This window comes from Melospiza georgiana, chromosome 2 (assembly GCF_028018845.1).
Source record: "Melospiza georgiana isolate bMelGeo1 chromosome 2, bMelGeo1.pri, whole genome shotgun sequence".
Lineage (NCBI taxonomy): Eukaryota > Metazoa > Chordata > Aves > Passeriformes > Passerellidae > Melospiza > Melospiza georgiana.
In genome coordinates, this window is record NC_080431.1 from 10,623,565 (window position 1) to 10,640,021 (window position 16,457).

A 16,457-nucleotide genomic window follows, 5' to 3' on the forward strand; every position below is an offset into this window, starting at 1 on the left:
GTGCTGCCAAACCCAGCCCCGACCTGACTGTAGGCTTTAGACAGCAGAAAAGGTGTTTTCTTCACTATGGGGATGGGGCAGCAGCAGGACGGGGTGTGTACAAGGAATCAGACCCAAACCAGCCTGATCAAACCTTCTGATTATTTTAGCAGTTTCAGTTATGGCATTTTGAAAAATACTAGAGCAAACCAATCCCGTAACAGATGATGAAACAGTTCGAAAGGATGCAATATCTACCGTTTTACGAAAATTCTAAGTAACTGAATTGCAGTTTACCCACAAATCCTCAGTAACTGAATCTTTAGGTCACACAAAATCGACAGAAACACAGAACCAAGAGCACAGCAGGCACAAGACACAGTTTTTCCTCTGAGAACAAGACCTGACAGTCCACTGGACTGAAATGTTAGAAAACAAACAACTGAGTTGGGAAGAAAATATCCCAACAGTTCTCGTGGTAGAGACCATTTAAATTTACTCGAGCTTTTAAGAAACCACTAAAACGTAAATGCTGATTACTCTTGTTAATAGCAGAGCCAGAGGCACATAAGGAAAGGGAGGCTGTTCCTACACATTCCATTTGGGGTGTGGAAAGGGGGATTCAGCCACCTCATCTCAAGTGTCCCTCCACTCCTCAGATTTCACATGGGATGCTCCGGTGCGGGAATCTGTGACTCACTCCGACCATGGAACACCACCCCATGACAACAACGAGGAGCTTTGGGATAGTATGTAATGTATATCAAGGGGGAACACGACATTTCCAGCGTGTGCTGGAAGGAGGTGTGGAAATGTCAGGGAGATTTCCATTCCCACGCAGAGGGAGCTGCCTGGGGAGGCAGCAAGGCGAGGCTGTGCACCCTGCCAGGAGAGGCAAGCACGGAGGAACACTTCAAACTCTGTGAAAAAGCTTTGCTCCGTGGAAAACACAAATTCTGAGCACTGTTGGTTATACTGAGAATCATCCAATGCTAGCTCTCAACCCATTTTCTAGATCGTGGTGCACAGCTTGGAGAAGGCCACAGGCAGACATTTCTCCTGAAGTTACATTGGTTTTATATCTTACTTCATAAAGCTACCAGTAAGGAGTGGGAAAGAAACTGAAAATGAAAATAAAAAAAAAAAACTAACAAAAAGCCAAACCAACCAAGCAAAACTCTACCTGAGAAATAAAAAAATCCCTCATCCAAGACAATCCCAAACCTAACGAAACCCCCAAAAGAGATGAAGTACATGGGAAGGAGGAAATGGGGGGCAGACAATTGCTATTAAAGTTGAGTTTGTGAAAGCCTTAGGTTCACCTCTCCAAGTTTTACAGGTACACTTAAGCACCATACACAGCTTAATCCAAATGTGGCCTGCTCATCAAAACCTCCTGCTGCAAAGTTCAGAGACGAAACACATGCGGCCGTTTTTCATGCTGTGACACTCTTCCAACAATAGCTCAGCCTACCTTAAGTATTTCTTATTCTAACAGGTACAAGAACAGAGCATCACAGAAATGATCACTCCTAGATACAGAATACCCCACGCTGTTCATATAATTTGCTGTTCATCTGGTGTTTCACAAACATTTCAGTCAATTCCTTACCCAGACTCACATATGTATATTTCTTCATACAAGTACTACTGGAGGAATATTTATATTTTGTTCTCTAATGGCACTGTTAAAGACATCCTGGAGTTCAGTTGTTGATTATGGCCTGCTAACACTCTAGGCATGAACTCAGAAACACAGTCTCTGCCAAGTCTTGGCTAATAGTAAGGAATGAGGAAGAACAGACATTCAACTTAGGGACACCACCTGTGAAGGAATCAAATATTTGACACCTAAACCTGTCCCATGAGTCAGTGCTCAATGGCCTTCTGCTGCTGAAAACAAAAAGGGCAGAAACTACAAGATAATGCAGAGAAGTTACACCCCCATCACACATCCATTAAGGACAGGGATCCAGAAATAGCACGTATCACTGAATCTCAACTAATGTGGGAAAGGATGTTGATCCAAGCTCAGAAATAGTGAGCAGAAAGGCAACTGGCTAATTGAGTCTTCTAATTCAAGAGACCAAGAGCAAAAAACATACAAAAATCTACACAAAGACTAGTTTTCAGAACAGAGTACGACAAGATACAACATATACAACAATATACATGCCCCTTCCAGTGTTTGGTAAACCACTTGCCTATAAATAAGCAATTAAAAAGAAACTCAAACAGATTTCCATTCCCTCTGACACCTACAAAACCAAATCACTGATTATGCATTTAACTCTACATCAACTCCCCAGGAATGAAGTGTGATTAATATACACTGAAGAAATCAATGTCCTCTCCTGGGTAATGCTTTTGAGTTATGATCAATGCATGCAGATAATGCATTTCCACCCAACTCTGACCTCCTGCTTGTTGGAGGGATCTAAAGATACAGGCATTTACTGATAGCAGTGCACTAAAATGGTGTATTTCTTGGAACAACTATGTTAGATGGTTTGGCATATGTTAAGTCACTTTATGTTATTTTAACCAAGAATGGGTTTCAGATGTCAGAGTGCAACAAAGGACTAAAAAGTAATGCACAGTATTTTATTGACAGTAATAGCTGTGTTTCACTTGGGACCAAGTATTTCATGGCTATGAATGAAAGCCACTTTGTAGAGTTCTCAACAGAATAGGTTTCAGCTAGCTGAACAAAAATACACAGGAATTCCAGGCAAGGTGAAATACAGGATCACAGTCACATAGCATTCAACTACATGTAAAACCCCCATAAAACCATGTTAGAGACCCAGATGATTCGTGGTTTGGGTTTGTTTTTAAAGTGAGTGGAGGGGACACTACAGCTTCTGTTTTAATAGGAGGTTTCAGCTTATTGTGGATGATGTTTACAATGGTTGTTGTGGACATAGAAAAAGTTCATATATCTACATTTAAGCGTGAAAGAAAAAAATCTGCATCTAGTAGATGGTCTCTACTACCTCAGTTCAATTTTTTTTCTTTTTTCTCTCCAAAACAGCAATAAAGCCAAGCAAAATTCAAGAGAAAATATAAGAACCAGCTTTAGTGAAACCTTGGGAGAAGGTTTGGGAGAAGAGGTTCACAACATCCTGTAAAGACAAAAGGACAAAGAGTCCTTATCAGGATGCCAGAGTTAATCTAAAAACATTCACAGCATAAATCCCTAAATAAAATGTTAAAAGGACTTGAACATGTAAGTGTATACAGACGATCATCTGACCCTCACACATAAAGAACGGGACCTCACCTCTAGCCATGAGTCAAATGAAAACAATTATAATACCAACTTAACTCAAAACCAGTGAAAATAACATTTACTGCCACAAAGGCATTGCAAAAACAATGGATAGCTGGTAAGGGGAAGTGTTTAACTATCCTTCAAAGGACAAACACTTTGAAATAATTTCCCAAAGTTTATGTTGATAATGGTGCCATGCATTTCAAGAAAATAATATGCCATCACAAATTTGTGGAAAGGAAACATTTTATATCTGTTTTTAATGAGTTCTTCATGGAGAAATCAACTGCAATAGCAAAAAAAAATAAAGCTACTTATTATTATTGCTTGTTCCATTACTGTCAAGAGTTAAAACACATGCTTATGCCAAATAAAAAATATAAACAAAGTAACAAAGATGTGTGACTGATTTTAGAAGAAAGCATGTGATTTTCTACATAAAGTAACATTACCCCAGAAATAAAAGACCTGTTAAAAATAAATCTATTACTCCATACTTGCACACAAGTATTAGCTAATTTGGGACCCTATTTCACAATGCCCATGAAACCAACAACCTCACTAAGGCTCCATGAACCCGTATGCCCAAAGTGCCAGCGTTGCACCAACCATCTCTGCTGCCCTGTTTGCTCGTGTTCAAAATAAGGGCTGTGCTCAAGAATCTGCTGAGCGCACGTGGCACAAAGCTCCTGCAAGGCAAGCCAGGCTGAGGAGCTCATCACAGCCCAGAGAAGCCCCAAAGATCCTGCCAAGGGTCTGGTTTTGCAGTTCTCCCCATGGGAACGCGGGATTACAAGTGGCACGAGGCAGGACAAAGAGCAGGAACTACTTTCAGTGCTGAACCTCACTCAATGCCAAACAAAAGCACAGCCACTGGTGAGATGCTTGAAGAAAAAAACCCATCTCCAGGCAGAAGGTCCATGCTGAATTTAGAAGAGTTTATTGGTAAGCTAAAGATGTCTTTGAAAGAATCATTTCCCAAGAACAACAAAGTCAATGTCTTCAAACCCACTGAAATTTTAAAAGATGACTGAAAATTTTACTGACCCAAATATTTTAATTTTTATATTTTACTAAGGTACCCTGTGAAGCTGGAGTTTAAATCCTATTAAAGTGAACTTAGTTTGTCCATCCCTAAAATAGATTTGACATACAAACACAAACACAAGGTCAAGGTCACAGATCAGCACGAAAGATTACAAAGAGGACTGATGTAAGAGCTGGCATTTGATCAAAGCTCCTGGATGCATCTTTTTTTTAGTAGACTTACCAGAAATACCACTACACTTCGTTTTCTTCACATTGCTACATTGCATGTTTTAAGCATTCCCTACATTTAAGAGCAGCTGCTCTGTCCTTATTTATTTTGATAAGAGCTATTAGGCAGCAAGCAAATAAACTAAGGAAAAGCTCTTATGTTAAATGAAAAGGAAGTGAAAGATACTTTTTGCCATCCTTTTCCCTCTATTCAACCATTGCTAATACAAGTTACATTACAAATTTAATTGTAAAACCCACTCAAACACATAGCAAGACCAGTGCTAAAGAATCAGGACCTCAGGTTTTAACCTGCAGCAGTTCAAGACATTTATAATATATAACAATTGTATATTTGGGTGTGCACTTCCAAGCACAACACTTGATTATTTATCCTAATTATCTGTGTGCACAGCATATATTTCTCAATTAACAAAAAAAACCCTCAAGGTCTGTGCAGAACACAATCAAACTAACCTCTTCTGTAATCAGGACAACATTTACCTCCTAGAAAGACTCTCTAATGCTGAAGGCTGAGTAAGTGAGCAGAATTAAACACAGGATCAACAGTTGAAAGACTCATTAAAACTCAGCTGCTGAAAATAGTCAGCAATGAAAGTCATTTACTGATCTATCCATCCATCCATCCACGCACTGATACATTCCCCAGCTTTAAACACATGCAGGAGATATTCAGCTTGCAGGTCACGTCTGCCACACGCACCCTCCTGATGCCTGAGCACGAGCAAGAGGTGCCTTGGGTGACACCATGGCATTCAAAATGCACTGCTGCCACAAAGTTTACATGCTCATTGTGATAGGCAGCAATTTAAAGAATAGTGTGGCTTGTACTCTTCATTCTTAACCCCCACTCTCAACACCAGCACTGCTCTGATGTTAGTCCAGACACGAGTGGGAACAATTTATATTTAGACAGAGAGATATGTCCATAACTAGGATTGCCTGTGTTAATATTAAAGCTTTTACTGGAACCCATTTGCAGTGACGTAGTTCAGTAGTATGTGGGCATCTTGGACATTGCCAGTAAAACCTTCACACCATCACATACCCTCCTGCACCTTGTTTCAGCTATTGAACTTTTGTTTACTGATTTTCCTCCATTTTTGCAGAGCTAGTTAGTACATTTGCAGTTCTCTACCTGTATAACTGGTTGTCTCAGCTACTAATGAAAAGGCCTCAAATGAAAAAAAGATGGAAAAAAAAAAGGTTTAAAAACTTGTCTCCTTTTTGAAAATATCCTTCACAAGAATTAGGTTGTCACCCTTTTAAGGTATAGCACTGCCTGAGCTACTAGGGCCAGATACAAATCACTCCTGGAGCCTGGGATGCCAGCTTCTCAGCACTGTGGTATAGGTGCTTCTAACTCTGATAGTGATTCATCAGACCCTAAAACAGTCACTGGTTTAAGATCAAATTGATTTACGTTGCAGACCTCAGGGCAGTACAATTCTGCTCTTCCTTAGTCCCCCTTTTACAAGCGCTTTCAGCAAAATGGGAGAAAAGGGGAAGCTGGTTGTTTTCTTTTTCCAAGCAGAATTTCTATCCTTCCTAGTTTGTGAAAAGCTGATAAAGCTTCTCACTGCATTGAAGAGTTAGAAAGGGAAAAATAAAAGAAAGTAAATCAGACAATGATTACAACAACCCAGCAGAAGATCCTTCCACATCCACAAATCAGCAGCTTACTCTGACAACCAAGCACACATGAAAATGTGTATAGAGGATATTTCACAACTAAAAACATTTCTAGGAAACACATCATTATTAGCAGTACAACTGCCCAAAATGTGAAACCCTACAGCAAGTTTATTTGGAGTCACATAGCTTTTTTTTTAAGTTTACAAACACATGAAAAAGCCTTTGCTTTAACTGAGCTGCATTACAGTGAGTAACTGTTCATTCAGTGTCATGGCAAGCCTTCTCTCAAGCTTATCCTATAAAAACCCTCTTTAATCTTCACAACCAAACCCTTGATAAAACAAGTCAGCAGCCATTGTGGGTTTGTGTTTTTTCCTTTTAAATACAAGCTCACACTCTTTACACACAAAACCTGCAGAGGCAAGAGGTTTCTGCTTGTTCTGAACTTTGGATCAAATCCCCCATTTATGGAGCAGCAGGGATGTGCAGGCTGCTGTTAGCAGCCAGTGGTGCTTTTGGCTGTGACACCATGTAGAAAATATCTGCAATCCAGTTCTTATCCATTCCTCTTTGGAGAGCTGGAACAGGCATCTTTCCACACAGTGATCCAAATGGAAAGCACTTCAAAGGTGCTGTCTTTTAAAAGGGGGTAATGACAAACAGGAGCAAACAACCAGCCAATACAGCAACAACAATAAACATAACAGCTAGCAAAAAGTACTTCTGATCAATTCAGCAGTCAACAAGAGTCCACAGCAATGGATTATGTTAAAGGACTGGATGGCTATCAAGCCCCAATTCTGTAAAGGTACGATTTTTACTTATTTTTTTGAAAAATTATTGTCCATAGTTATATTTACATGTGTGAAATGTCAAGTAAGTTTCTAAAAATCTTAAAACACCCTATTGATGAACAGTGTAGTAATAGGTTCTTGACCTTTGTACTTCCTTTTTACGTATTTTCCCTGATGTAAGTACACCTATGAATTTTAATGGGACAATAAAATAATGGCAAGGTTATGCACACATGCAGATCTGTACATGAGAGAGGCATCTAAATGAATAAAAACATATTAAAAGCTACAGACATATGCATAGGACAGAGGGGTATCTACCATGCTAAAACCCACCAGTTTAAGCATCATGACTACTAAAAGCAAACTAGTTAACATTTGAAATTCCAGTGTCCTTTTATCATTCAGGACACAGCATTAGGATTTCCAAGATGTGCAACACCAGTTACCCCAGAGTTACTATTCCTTCAAGCTGTTCAACACACAGCAACCATTGCAGGTGATTTGGTTTCCCACATGCTGGAAGTCTGGTATCGATTCATCATCAAATAAAATTTGTAACAATGAAAGGCAGTGGGAGGTAGGTGGTGAATTTCTCTCTGCAAATCTTGTCTCAGCCTTGGGGGAAATAGCTCAGAATTACAGTTTTAATTTATTCACTTGATGAGTACTGAAGGAATGCAGTGAGAGTGAGGGACGTTGTCATAACAAAAGACCTAAAAGTCAAGAATCTAGGAAATAAACAGGTGAAACTGCACCAAAGCAGCTGAAGCCATGTATGATGTAGTATAAAGGAATTATCTGATAGTTATTATCTATAACCCAACTCTATGGATTCAGCTGATCAGTTATCCATTATTTCCAGTTTACCCTGCCAGAACAGAGATTTGGACACGGCTGACAGGTCACAACCCATGTTCTCTGTGTTATATAAAGCCATCTTTCCTTGATGTAACTGGAAGAGTTATTTCCCAGCTCAATGTAACATCAATAATGCCAGTGTTTTCTAAATCAATATATAGCAAGGCCTGTCAATAACCTGAAGGCAAGTTTCACTGACTGCCTGCATTATTACTAAAGCACATTTTTTGTTTCTTTTCTTTTTCAGTCTATACATAATCTTGCTTAAGAAGGATAGTTTTATTCAAATTCTGTTGCTCAATTTCACCAGTGAGTGAGACCAAAAGAACTCAAACAAACACATGACTGTGATTTCATTCAGCAGCAGTTAAGACTTGTGAGTACCTGCAGAGTCTCACAGAACCACCAACAACTCCCAAATTCCAAATAAATGCTGAAGCGAATCATATTGGAAAGGGAGGTACAAGCCAAAGAGGGCAACAAAGGAATACCAGAGGAGAAAAAGCCCCATAAAAACCCACAACCCCATAAACTTTGTCAAAGGACTTAATGCTATTAAAAGCGTACAATTTACAATCCTTTTGTTGAGGAAAAGCCGAAGTTCTGGTGAGCAGGTGAGCATGTCTTCAGCCTCTCAGGAAACTCAGCAGATTGTTACCTTGGCACCCTAGTTAGCAATGTCAGGAGAATGAGATCAGGACTATACAGGGATGTGAAATGAGCCATCTGACTGGGAATTCCTGAGAGGGGTAAGGACCAAAGCAAGTGTGAATGAGATAAAGTTACCACTCCATGTCCAGGGTGAGAAAAAATACAGGTTAATAAACTTTTCAAGTTCAGGGACAAAACTCATACCTTTCAAATGTCAATGCAGGATTTTGTGAATCTGGTTTTCACTCCTCCCTGCCAAAAATAAATACATTATAATCAGAATGTAGAAACTTATGGTGGAAAATAATTATATTTCTACAATAACAGGAAACTAATTTTGTTAATTCAGTATCAGCTCACAAAAGGGAGCCTGTCTTACTTCTTAACAGGGTATAAATAGATGAACATCAAGTTTTCCCCAAAAGCTGGTTATACTTGTGGTTGATTGGTGAGAGTATCAGAACTTAACAAATTAAACTGAGCTGAGCAAGCTGGTAAAGGTAACCTGCCAGGAGAGAGGGGACAGCCCCCCTTGCCTGGTTAATACTACCCACTTTGTAAAATAAGCTGTCATCAGGGGATTATCTTTATTCTAACACTATCCATTTATTCCCACTATCCATTTACCCACCATGACAAAAAAGAGCCCCAAACAAACAACTAAAATGAAATCAGGAACACACAACACACCCATGGTACTGCATTCAACTTCTCTAGAATCTTACTTATTTTCTCCTGCTCTCATCATTACCCTCACTCAATCTTCCCTCAGCTCCCCACTTCCACAATCCACACTTGTGTAGCATTAACAACATCCAAAGGCCATTCCACACAACACAAAACACAGCTGTTATTGTAATCTTTCCCCTGAAGACACTCTGTTCACCTAACCCTTTATTTTAACTTTTTCAATTGTTTCTCTTGCTCTAGCTTAGGTTTAGAATTTCTCATCTGAATTCTCCGAACATTAATAACTTTCATTTCTGTCCACATAACCTAACCACTTATTGTGTTCCTTTTCCTTACCCTTTTGTTTCCACAAACAGTCATTTCTACTGTAATACCCAGGCACCTCTCACACAGGAAATTCCATTACAATTCTGCACTGCTCCCCAGGCGAAGATCATCTACACTCTGGAGGCTCTTTCTTCCTCTCTTTCAGCAGTAAATTACCAGAGCAAAAATTAATCCAAATCCACCAAAATACCTCCTGCAAGACCACAAGCCAAAACACAAATGATATATGTTGCTTGCCCTTCCTCACAGACTTGTTTGTTCCCTTTTCCTCATCATAGTCTATATGAAGTTTAAAATAAATACATCTGCACCTGTGAGATGCTGACAAGTTCAGCTGGACAGCAATTAAATGAAGCCCTAGAGCAACACTGGCCTCCAAAATAAGTGTTTTCTCTTCCTCTTACAGAAGAAAAAATGCATTTATTGGTTTTGCAGTACAACAATACGTGCTGCTGTAATAACAGTTTTCACCCAATACCTTTCTTTTACTACATATGATTGGAAGGGAAGCAAAGAATGATATACCCTAAAAGATCAACAGAACACAAAGACTAATGATAGGAAGAAAAGGGTACAAAAGGTCTAAAATATAATGTAGAAGGGCTAAAATATAGCATCAAAGGGCTCCCCTTCCCTTGAGCTGCTACTTTTAAAAAGTCTAGTGAGAGCTCTTTCACTTCTCCAGCTGGTACAACGACAATATCCCCACCCTGATGCAATCTGCTCTCACTTCAGAGGGCACAGAGGCAAGAAAGAGCAGAGAGTGAAAAAATACTGCTCCTGGGAAAGAAAGGACATACCTCTTTTTAGAGAGACCAAAACTAACTTACTTACTTTTAATCATGACAACAATGACATGGATGAGGAAACTTTTGAGGAGCAAGGTGAAGGCTGAGGGAGCGCCTAAGCATAAACCCAGACCTCCTCCAGTGAAACCAAGGAAGCTTTCTGTGTCCCAGCTGCCTCCATCACATAACCTCCCCAGCCCAAACAGCAGACTTAATACTGCAAGTTTCCATTTTTTTGAACATAATTTGTCCACCTCAAACCAGAGCGGTTTGATTTACTGGGTCTACATCTGAATTCTGTTTTACTGCAAATAAAACATAACCCTTGCTTCCAAAGTCACCTCAGTATCTCTCTATTAAATCATGTATACACCAGAGCTTGCTCATAGCACTTTGGAAGGTGAATAGTTTGACTGACCAAGAATAACCTACCAGGATGCAAAATCCACTTGCCTTCTTTATATGCTGCCAGGTTTATGAGAGCAGGTCTGTCTGTGCTTGACATTTGGCATAATTACTATTGTAAAATGTTTTATATTCCTGTAAATTCAGACTACCACCCCAAAGTGCTTACAAACTGAGAGGAGATGCAGAGATAATGAAACAGAAAGGAAAGATATAGGGGGAAAGTAGGTAAAAAGAGGAAGAAAGCATCAATGCCAGGAAAGATTGTGAGACTGTTCAACCTGCCTGACCAGCATGGAGTTCTAAACTATAAAAAATGACAAACATGTTAAGGTAGGACACTGCACACTGTAAAACATTATAATCAATTTGTCTCGCTAAAATATAAAACCAGAGGTGAAATTCTAGGGAGCCTACAACACCAGCTGTATTTCTCTGCCATGTTGTAGGAAGCATTTCCACTGAACTGCAGTAAGCTTTGTCACAATGCATATGAATGGAAAGTCCAAAATTTTCATGGGTTTACACTATTTTTACAGTGATTTCGACCGAAGAAACAAGAGGAAAGACTGGAAGCTCTAAAACATCTTGACTCTAATCTGTTGCTGAAAAACAGGTGGGAGGGTAAAAAGGAGAAAAAACAGTAAATAACTGTGTATCCATCACCACTCAAGACCAAAAAGCTCCACTTATATGGGGGCATGGGGGGTAAGATTGCAAAGCAAAAAATTAACAGACTTTAAACCATTCCTGCAATTCACTTCCACATGTAAGAGATAAAGCATGCACTGAATGCAACTTAGTTTTGCCAGCTGCTCAGTAAAACATGAATGATTCAAGAACATGGAGTAAAAAGCAGCTCCTTTTTGCTAATATATCTGAAAAAAAAATCTTTCTAGTGTTTCCCACAAATTCTTGTATTTCACTTCAGTTTCTTTATTTGAAGCAAGTGTATATTTTTCAAGAGCAAGCATGATCCATGCTCCTCACAAATAATAACAAAAAGAAAGATAACAGTATTTTTGAAGTCTTTCTAATGCACATCCAGAAAAGCCAGATTACATGATAGGGATTTGTATGCACAATCTTTGCCACTTCAGATACTAAAACTTCCCTTGTTTAACATTTATTTTTGTATAATTGGCAAATTTGATAATGAGCTTAACTTTTGCACAGTAAAGTTGATCCAGCCAGTTTTAATTTCAAACTGGCTTGCACTCCATCATGACTAAAAAACCTTTGACATCACAACCTCATCAATCTTGGAGAACAGAAGAAATTTTTGTAGGAGTGGGAAACTGTTGGTAAGATACTTCTTCCACTGCTGACTGCACTCAGTCAGCTGTAACTATGTGCAAGTGTCCGCACTTGCCAATTACAAAAAACATGCATCTGAACCACCCTTCCATGAAATTATATTCTCTGGTAAAATGACAGTCACAGGTAGAAAAGCTGAGAAGAAGAAAATGTTTGAAGTTGACCAAGCATCAGGGGCTTTTTTGATGAAATATACAATCACAATTTAAAAACTTAATACCAATAAAAAAATCATGTACTCCACCACCAAGCTGCAGAGTAAAAGCAACATCCTAAGTACAGAAAGGACTTCCATGGACTTATCCATCCACTACATGAATCTGGAATTAAAATCCCAAACTATTTTGGATTTGCATGAACTACAGAATTAAATTACATATTGCTCATACATAAACTGAGGTCATTAAAAAACCCCACTCACAAGCAAACTAACAAGTAAGAGGCATTTCAGCTACCAAAGACCTGTTTCAATCTGACATCTAAATATCTGATGTTGGATGGCTGCTGCTATTTACAGACTGATCACAGTAATTTCACTCCTCTGTTGTTCACCAGGACCTCTCATTACATGCACGGTGTGGGTCTAAACCATGTTGGAGGCTACTGGGAACTGTCAGAATTGCAAGAAATGAGAGATTCCATCTTGGAACAAACCAGAACATTTTAGGAACATCCATGAACATATCACAGCAGTGCTCTGGAATATTGCTACTCTATGCAAGAGGAACAGCAAGAATGGAAGAAGATTAAGCAGCTTGCTCAGTAGCACATTAACTCCATATCCACAACAAATAAAGAAAGATTTTCTGAATTTCAGCTGAATTATAAGATATTCTCTCCACAGTTTGTGGGTGTTTTGGTTTTTGGGGGCTTTTCTTGAAACCAAACAATAATTGGGTACCTTAAACTTGAGGAAACAACAGTGCTTACTACTAAAGGAGTAGGAATTGCACACTACAGTAAATGCCTTTCTCTTCCAAAATAGGACAAATTACTGGCATTCCCATCACCCTCAGGTGGAGATACGTGTCAGTCAAATGCTGAAGTATGGGTGTTCCACTATGTGCTGAAACAATGTTCTCTCCAACAAAACATCACGTCAGTACTGAACTAAAGTATCAATACTGAAGAAAACACAAATGATGGCATCATGATCAAAAATATAATTCCACCAGCTTTCCCTATTTCTCAGGGATCTAACATGAGGAAGCAGTCCTAATAAACTGGGCAAGAACTATTACATGGACTGGAGCTGCAAAAGCCACTGCACAGCAGCTCTTCTGATGCACTGACCACTTTCAGTGTCTTTCCTAACCAAGTACAATAAAGTCCCTTCTATCCTGAAGCAAGGGTCTCTCATAGCCAAGTATGTCTGTAGATATATCTAAACACTTCCTGCCCAAACAGGTCCATTTTTAATTCCTTGCTTTAGAAAGCTGTTAAAACCTGTCTTTTACCAGTGTAACTCAGCTGCAATACACTCACAGCTCAGATGGGCCAGAACCCAGGGTGTGCATTCATCCCTGGTTCCCCCAGTGAAGAGGCAGAACTGCAGCAGCCTGTGCCAGCAGCAGTGAAGGGACTGATGCTGCAGCAGCAAGTGAATCCAGACAGACAGATTATTTTGCATGTGCTGAACTGCTCAATGGTGCCCAGCCTCTGGAATGCTGAATTACTCCAAGCCTGACTGAGCCTCCTCTTCAAGTCTCCTGAATAACAAGAACTAAGCCTGCAAAAACGAGTGTGCTCGCCCTCACTAATCAATATTAGCGTTTTTCCTGATGAGTTTGTGCAAACTCAAATTCTAGCTTCAAAAGCTGGAAGTTTCCAAATTGACCACAGTCAGTCAGTAATTTGGCTCCTATACCTATTCATTTGTAGAACTCTCAGATACCTGCCACACTGTTCTCTTTGCCAGAGTGAGAGAAAATGGATCAAGCAGTTGCCAGCGGCTCAAACAGCTAAGTCTGGGAGGAGGGGAGGCATCCCCAAACCTTCTCATTGCTAATAGTCAGTGCCACCTATGGCTGAGGTTGCAGAAACAAAGATCCAAAGAAGAAAAGAATAAGGTTTTTGGAACTTTTAACAAGGTTTTATAAATGGCTTCAGAAGGACAGATAACACAAAAAAATGACAAATAATTTTCATCTATTCTAGATCATTTACCACTGTAGCGCTAGATAAGATGCTAGTATCAAAACCAGATCCAAATTCTTTATATGATTTTCCAACAAAAATATCTTAAAAATACACTGAAAGTTTCAAGGGCAGCTTTCTATTTTCTTATCTTACCACACTTGCCTCCTCAAGTAAAACTCATCTTGTTTTTATTAACAGCTCCATTTCAACCAGGCTCTGTTGCTGCAGATGCTTTGTCCAGTGGTCAGGAAAAATATGCCAGGGAATATTTCATCACACCTTACAAAATCCTCCCCCATCACCCCAACAAACTACCAGCAACAGACTGTATTTTCTGGGAAAGTTAACCAACACAATAGACACAACAATTCCCTCCAGAGGTTTCGCAGCAGTCTCAGTTCAGCACACAAGGCCATTAATTACACGACTGCCTTTAGCATTAGCAGGATTCTGGTCGTGACAGCACTGGTGGAGTTAAAGCTGCCTTCAGTATCTGCACCCAAAATCTATTTACTTGAAGTTATGCAACACCTCCACTTCCTCTCTTCTTTATTACGGTAGACCATGGTAACAGAAAGAAAAGGGGTGGAGATGGGGAACAAGCATTTCGTAATCTCAAGCAGTGCACAGCCACCCTTCAAAAACAGATCTAATCTGGAATTCACCTCTAAAATCTGCCTAAACTGATAGTAACACTCAAGCACCAACTCTTACTTAAAACTTAGATTCAGTATTTCCCGAGGAAAAGCTGTGTAATACAGGTAACCAATGCTGGAATCAACTGTGTACTTCCATTATAAGCAAGAATTGGTTTTAAAATGTGATTTATTTGGTTGGGGTTGTGTTTGGTTTTGGGTTTTCTTCCTCATTTGGCGTCTTCTCCATTGCCCCACCCACAATAGAGGAGTCTACTCCAGGCCAAATAGTATTCCAAAATTCTCATCAACACTCTAATGTCATCAGTCATGCTCAATCAGTAAGGCTGGCAGCAAAAGTTTCAATTCAGCAAAAAAATCCTTCTACTTTGCATAAAAAACCACAAACAAACAAAATCCCACCAAAAACCTAGGAAAACCAAAGGCTACTCAAGCTGATATATTCCACGTTTCTAAGAAAATCAAGACAAAATTATAAAAAACACATCATCAGTCTCTCTTTTAACTATGATCTGAAGAGTCTAACTCCTATCTCTAATGGTGAGCTGAGAATTGACAATAAACAAAATGAAACAAAATCTCCACAACTCTAAGAACTGGCTCTTCTCAACAGAGGAATTATAAGTCCCAAAGCAGTCACAGCAATCTTGACTGGCAAAATGTTTTCAAGGACTTGGATTTAATCACGTCATTTTATTTTCCTCTGATCATTTATTTAAAGTCATAGGTTGAATTATTTATGAACAAAAGTTAATTGCATTGAAATGCAGTACTGCCCAGTATTTATCTAACACCTTTTTCACAACTCAACCTCCTGTCACCAACTGGTTAAAATCTACAAAAAACGAATACAGAATGTGAGATAAGAATTAACCATTTCTATAGCAATACTGAAATTCTCTTAAATATGGATAAATATGATCAAGTCCCTGGATCCTCCCATCTGCTGTGTAAATTGTCCAACTGTTCTTACCAACTTTTCCTTACAACATGTGTTTATGTTAAAAAAAAAAAGTAATTCAGGGAAAGAAGAGGTTATTCACAAAATATTTGGTTTGAATAAGCAAGTTTTGACTGATTAGTTGCAGCTAAAGTCAACATATTTTGAGTCCAAACAGTCACATCACAGACCCTCCCAAATTGGGGTTCTTCAGAAATTTTCTCAGCTGTCAAGAGATCTCAAAGATCAACAATTTGCATGTATAAGGCTGTATTGACACTCTCTGCAAGGTGTAAGATGGAAGCTCAAGGGTACACTCATATAAATACACCCCACATCCATAAAGTGTTAATCTTAAGTCAGCAAGGCTGTATGACAGCAGTAACTACTACAGTGCATGACTGCTGCTCGGGACATGGAGCATTTTCCAAGTCTCTCATTTCCTTAAAGCAACTCATTGACTTGGCACCTGCCGGGACAAAGAGTAGAGAGAGGATTTCACAAATACCACTGTGGCTTGTGCGTGGTGATAACACACCAGGAAAGATAGATTTTCATTTTCTCATCAAGTTATTAGATTAGGTTTACACGCAGATTTAAATGCCCAGGAGGAGTCTGCCACCTGTCCTAAACTTAATTAGTCAGGAATGTCTGCATGACAAGAGCAGATACTTCAGATGTTTTGGAGTGACCACAAGCAAACATCCAAATAATCAGCAATAA

General features: G+C 39.3%; 1 protein-coding gene across 2 annotated transcripts in view; it reads right to left on the reverse strand.

Annotated features, from left to right (window-relative positions):
- NRIP1 (nuclear receptor interacting protein 1) overlaps positions 1 to 16,457 on the reverse strand; it is a 73,344-nt gene that overhangs the window by 14,361 nt on the left and 42,526 nt on the right. The window contains exon 3 of one of the 2 annotated variants that reach the window (XM_058045686.1): positions 8,677 to 8,724. The exons of the other annotated variant lie outside the window; for it this stretch is intronic. The gene's annotated coding sequence lies outside the window, so the exon portion shown is untranslated. The remainder of the gene's footprint in view (positions 1 to 8,676; positions 8,725 to 16,457) is intronic. 2 annotated transcript variants of the gene reach the window in all.